Raw genomic sequence first — 6000 nt, 5'->3', positions numbered from 1 at the left:
GTTGAGATTTTTATTTCGTCCGAGTTGGTTGTATATATGGGAGATCAGTATTGATGAGTAATTCGTATATGATTTTAAATTTGATTTGGTTGCATGGGGATATATATAGTGGAGTAGAGAGGCTAAGCACCTTTAAAACTTGAAACCAATTACTTGCTAATTGTTATGCAATCTATGATTCCAAGCCGTGCACGTACGGTTTCACCTAATTCAAGTTCGTTGATCCATCAATTATATATATATATATATAGCTACAGTACCAGTACTTGTGGTACGCGTACGTTCATGTTTCTTATAATTAAGAGGAATTATTACTGTTGTTTCTATATATAGCCCAATAGTTTCCGTCATTAATTCTGAGTACAGCTTGTACATTAATTAATTAATTTCCGTACTGCTTGTACATTAATTAATTTCCGTACGTCATGATCAATGATCTAGATCATATATATAAATGTACGTACGTATATCATGTAATTTTAATTTAAGTAAAAAGTTAAGTTTTATTTATTTAGATCGATCATGTCATCTATTCTCCTCATAAATGTTTTCGTTTAAACTTGAAATTAACAATTTTAAAATATAAAAATAGAGGTCTCTAGATCATGAATCATTTTTTTTCTTATTTCGTTTTATTAATATAATATAATATATAGACCATTAATTAGCTTTTAATTTTTCCAATCCCAAATTAAACATGAGGTCATGATCATGTTCTCTTGATCATCTTTACCCATTCTAAATTAAAGTTCAAGACCCTTCTTCAATTCTCTTAATTGGGAAGTTTTGCTCCTATTTAGCCACATGATCATCATCCACTGATCTTATTATATATCATGTGATCATGATCGAATTGATCAAGTTAGATTATAGATATATAATTTATAATTTATTCTTTCCAGCCATATATAGTAGCTGCAATGAGTTGTATATAAAGCAACATTGTACTAGAGCCATATAAAAGGCTTACAATACTTTCATGAATGAGAAAATATTTTCTCCCATATATCTTCTTCTTCTTCTTCTTACTTTCCTAGCTTCACTCAATCTTTCTAGTTACTCAATTCTCAACAGTTTCGTCATTCATGTGTCATCCATTATTGTATATTACTTTCATTTAATATTTCTAAGATTTATCATTAATTAATAATTAGTACGCTACCTAATTAGTCGTTTTTTATATTAATACCTTCGATCTTCAAGACGTATATACTAGTCGTCATATATATAATATCCTACTATCGACTCGATCGTAGCATGCATGCATGCATGTTGTATTTATGATGATGATCAGGAAGGTGATTTTTTTTTTTTTTTCTTTTTTCTTCTTGCGGTAGTCAAATTTTTTCTTTTTCTTTTTTAATTTTCTTTTTTGTTAATTCTTGAATCTTCTGAACTTATCATCAAATTGTACATGTTTATATATATTAACATAATTATTTTCTGAAAACCACTGTATTATTTCAATTCTATTATAAAATACTAGCATGGTGTGCATATATAGTGCGATCGATGTGTGTGTGTGTGTGTGTGTATATATATATATATATATATATGCCTAGTTCTTTGATCGTAGTTGTGTCATCTATGGAAAGTGAATTTAAGTATATGAAACACCACTTATTTCAAAAATTTAAGTTAATGGGAATTAGTAGATTTTATTATTTATATTATAATCTTAACATGACTCTCCCTCGAGAGAAACAAAACAGCCCTCGGTGTATAACAAGTCTGTGTGGGGGCCCTAGCGTTTCTTTAGAGAGAGAACGTCTCCCCTCTCTCTAAAACTTCTCCCATAATCAAAACCAGCTATGGGGTGGGAGCTTCGGCTCCTCCCCCTCCCTCCCTCCCTTCACTTCTGCCTAGTTTTTATTTTTCTGTGTTTTGTTTTCTTTTGTATGTTTTTTTAGGACAAATAAGGGAGAAACACCGATATGGAATTTTCCGGCGACCAAAAGCCTTCATGCGCCCCACCATGGTGTTCCCCAACTGCCGATTGTCCAAACCACTGAACACGATGCCAAGAGGAGCGGTGCGTAGTACGCACACGCAGGTTGAAGCTGGGCACGTGCCACTACACAAAGTCTATTGCCAAAACCACGCGTGGCTTTCCTGGGGCCATCAAGTCCAGCTTTTTCAAGATCGGCAGGCGGGCTTTCTCCTAGAGTGGCGCATGTACCTCACATGCCACTACAACCCCTTCCCAGTGTTTTTTTTAGTCCTAGTTTTCCTTTTTATTTTGTAGATCTGTTTTTCAGTTTTTTCTATATATTTGTAGCTTTCTATTGTTTTGTTTTAGGTTAAAATAAAAAGAAATAGGCTATTAGACTTGGTGTCCATATACAGAGTCCCGTTCCTCCTTCGAGAGGACAGAGGGTGACAGTACCTATCTTCCTTTGGAAGAGGAGTCGTTTAGTTCTGTTTTTACATAACGCTCTTCTCTCAGACAATCCAAAAGGTTTGTTAAGAGAGTTTATAGAAGTTAAGACAATGTCTGTCACAAAAAAATTTATGTACGGGGGAGTTCCAAACAAGTTGCGTAGTTTGGCTTATAATCTGAGTTTTTCCCTGTATTGTTAAGTCACAGCTGTAACTTCGGTTTCATTGAATAAAATGAAGTCTATTTCCATTTAAAAAAAAAATGACTCTCTCTCACCACATTTTGGCCAGACTCCCCCTCAATGAGTGAGCCAATATATAGAATATTTAATTAAATGAGGTAGACCAGTTTCAAGCCACCATGACTGAAGTTTTAGATTTTTCAGGGTCTCCATTCATCGTGGTCTTGTGATTATTCCTACAATCAAGCTACACGTATAATTACACCTACTGAACAGCTATGTTGTCTCTAGAATAGGAAATAATCAAAAGATAATTACAAGGATAGTTGACCATCAAAACCAATATTTTAACATGCATGAGTGCTAGCAGGGTGATATATATCCTCGTTAACCTTCCTCCATACTTCTTCACAATATTAAAGATAGTCGATCTGTTTGGCATTGGCGGCCGACGTTAGGGAAACAAGAAGTAATGATAGGGTTGCAATATTCAATTTCAAACCCATATTCACTTTGATCAGCTAATTAATTTACATATTTGGATTCAAAATTTTTGTTTCGTCAACTGAGGTTGTATAGGATATATATCGGTGTAATTGAGTATTTCGTACGACATTTTGGTTCGGTTCGGTTTGATATATATATATATACCGCGAGCTCAACACCAATATAACTTGATCCCAATTAATTACTTGATAATGGTTACGTAATCTCTCCAAAGAATGCACAGTTTCACCTAATTCTGTTCCATCATTAACCTTTTAATTTGTCCTCTTAGTGCCACCGTATGATGTTGCTAGAGATCAGGTTCATGAAAAGAAAAAGGAGAAGTTGTCATTTGTCTTACTTTTGTTAAGAGAGAAAATATGTGATATTCCGTATTTTAATGTATTTTAATTAATTAAAATGTTGGTTCTCTTATTTTAAATTTACCGGATCTTTTGTTAGTTTATTTTTATGATTTTTTAAGTTATGAAATTTATTTTGGTATCCTTTCTTAATATTAATTATCGTTTTGTATTTAAATTGTTCTTTACTTTAAATCAGTTTAATGTTGGACTTTAAAATTATTGTATTGTTGGATTTTTATTATTATTTTATTTTAACTAATTACTGCATTTAAATTATTTTATCCAACTTATTATTTTGAAATAATTTTCGTTGGATCAATTTTGTGTCCCAAGTTGTGAGGATTGTACCTCATTTCTTTCTCTCACTTTTTCTTTTTCTCCATTTTCTTTCTCCTCTTCTATTTTTCCTTATTTTCCTTTCCTTCCTTCTTTCCACTGCAACTTTCTTCCTCCCGCGTGCACGAGAACCCTCCTTCTCTCCCGTCCGTTTGTTTTGTCCTCCCTAGCGCCGTTGTGCGCCATCCATGTCTGTCACGGCCCCTCCCATTCTCTTCCCCTCCGGCCCGCGATCTCACCCCTCCATTTTCAACACCTCCCTCACTGTCGTCAGCTCACACGTGCAGCTCCAATCCACAACACCCTTGAGCTCCCACGCCACCGTTGCGCCACCATTGACCACCATCTTTCCACCACAGCACCATCGACCCTCCAACTATCTAAACCACCCAACCTCAGCCCCAATCTACCACCGTTGAAGCCCCTCTAGCTCATTTTTCGATTTGAGTTTTTTGGTCTCCAACTGTCACCCACGCCGCCTCCCATGGCCACCTATCACCACCATTAGTTTCACCAACACCTCTAAGTCATTCCCTAATCATCCCAAGTCTTAGTTTGTCCCCATTTGAAATTGAGTCTTTGAGACCCACGGCCATAGTCCAAAATATACTGTTTCATTGTTGTGCTACCACTTCTAGCATCTCCATAATCCTTTGAAAAGTATATTATAGAGCAGTAAGTATTTTTTTAAAGAAATTTTGAGATTTAAATGTATTTTTGCACTAACTCGTATTTACTGTGAACTAGTTGGTTGTGCCGGACTGAGTCCGAGGAGTAAGGGGGTTGCTTGGATCAGAGGGTGGAGTTGTTGTGTGATTAGGTTATGCAGGGATTTGTTGGTTGTTGGATATTTGTGTTGTATCATGTACACTGCATATTTGCACGCATGTTCATGTTTGTAAATAAAAATCGGGTTTTCGCATAATTGCATACATGTTCATGTGTATATTTAAAAATTAAATTTTCATGTGAAAAATAGTTTTCGGGTGCGTATGTATCACGACCCCAAGCCGAGATGGGGCATTATCTCGGTGAAGCTCCTCTGGTCACTAGGGAGCGGAATATACTGAGTGACGTCCCTTAGGTTGTCGGCTGGCGACAACGGGATCGGACGGGATGGTAAGGCTCTCATGCCGACTCTGTGGCTCTTCTTGCTGGCGGGGGCTAGAGGATGCTTGGCCACGAACGCACTGGGCGCGGAATTGGGCATCGCTCGTTACAAAGTCACTCGCAAGGTTGTTACTCGTGGTGTGACGAAGGGAGCCAGGATGTGTAGATGGTCCCTAGGGGAGACCATGGTGCATACGATAAAAAATGGAGTAATTGGCTATTTTCTGGGAAAATGGCTTGTGTTGGATAAAAGGATTTTATGTGAATCATTTTCTGAGAAAATGATGGATTATTATTTTCGGCCATTTTCAGAGAAAATTGTTTTAATGGAATGTTTTGGGCCAAAATGGGATTGCGTTGAGAAATATTCATTTTCGAAAAAAATGATGTTTTGGGTCTAATGCATATTTCATCATATGCATGCATAATTGTTGGTTGCATTAATGCATTTTTATCTCGTGGGTTGTTTGGATTATTACTTACCTGCGGTACCCTTTTATTGTTTCACAGATTTTGATGCAGATAATGCTAATGTTGAGCCTGAGGATTTGGCTCCGTCGGAGGAGTGATTTGGGATCACTCGCTCATGTTTGAGATTTGTTTCCCGCTTGTTGAATTATGTATTTTGGAATAATTATGTTTTTATGGAATAACTGTATTACTCTTTAAAACGTTTTGTTTTAAGTGAATTTGTATTAAACAATTCTGGTACTTAGTTGACGTATTTAAATTATCTGTTGCTTTATTTTTGTTGTACACTGTTGTATATACACACACTTAGCACTTATCTTTGGGATGCATGACCGTATTGTCATCATCCAGACGTCTCGATTCCCGAGTTTCCGTACGTGAGGGTTGGGGCGCCACAAAATCTTTATATATACAAAGACAAACCCGAATCAGGTACACAAATTATTTTTCTATAAAATATTAAAACGTTAAAACCTGATTATGTGTGCTCCACTTAATTAAAATGAAGAAAATGCAGCTCGTTCAACACAAAGATCAGTTTTGAAAAACTATCCTACAAACTCATGTACGTCGATTTTGATTTACAATATTTGATAATAAAATTATTTTTACTGTAAGCTAAATCTAATGCACTATATATATCAAATTACAATCTGATTAATTTGAAACTA

Source organism: Juglans microcarpa x Juglans regia, chromosome 2S (assembly GCF_004785595.1).
Source record: "Juglans microcarpa x Juglans regia isolate MS1-56 chromosome 2S, Jm3101_v1.0, whole genome shotgun sequence".
Taxonomy (NCBI): domain Eukaryota; kingdom Viridiplantae; phylum Streptophyta; class Magnoliopsida; order Fagales; family Juglandaceae; genus Juglans; species Juglans microcarpa x Juglans regia.
Note: the sequence above shows the minus strand (reverse complement) of the source record.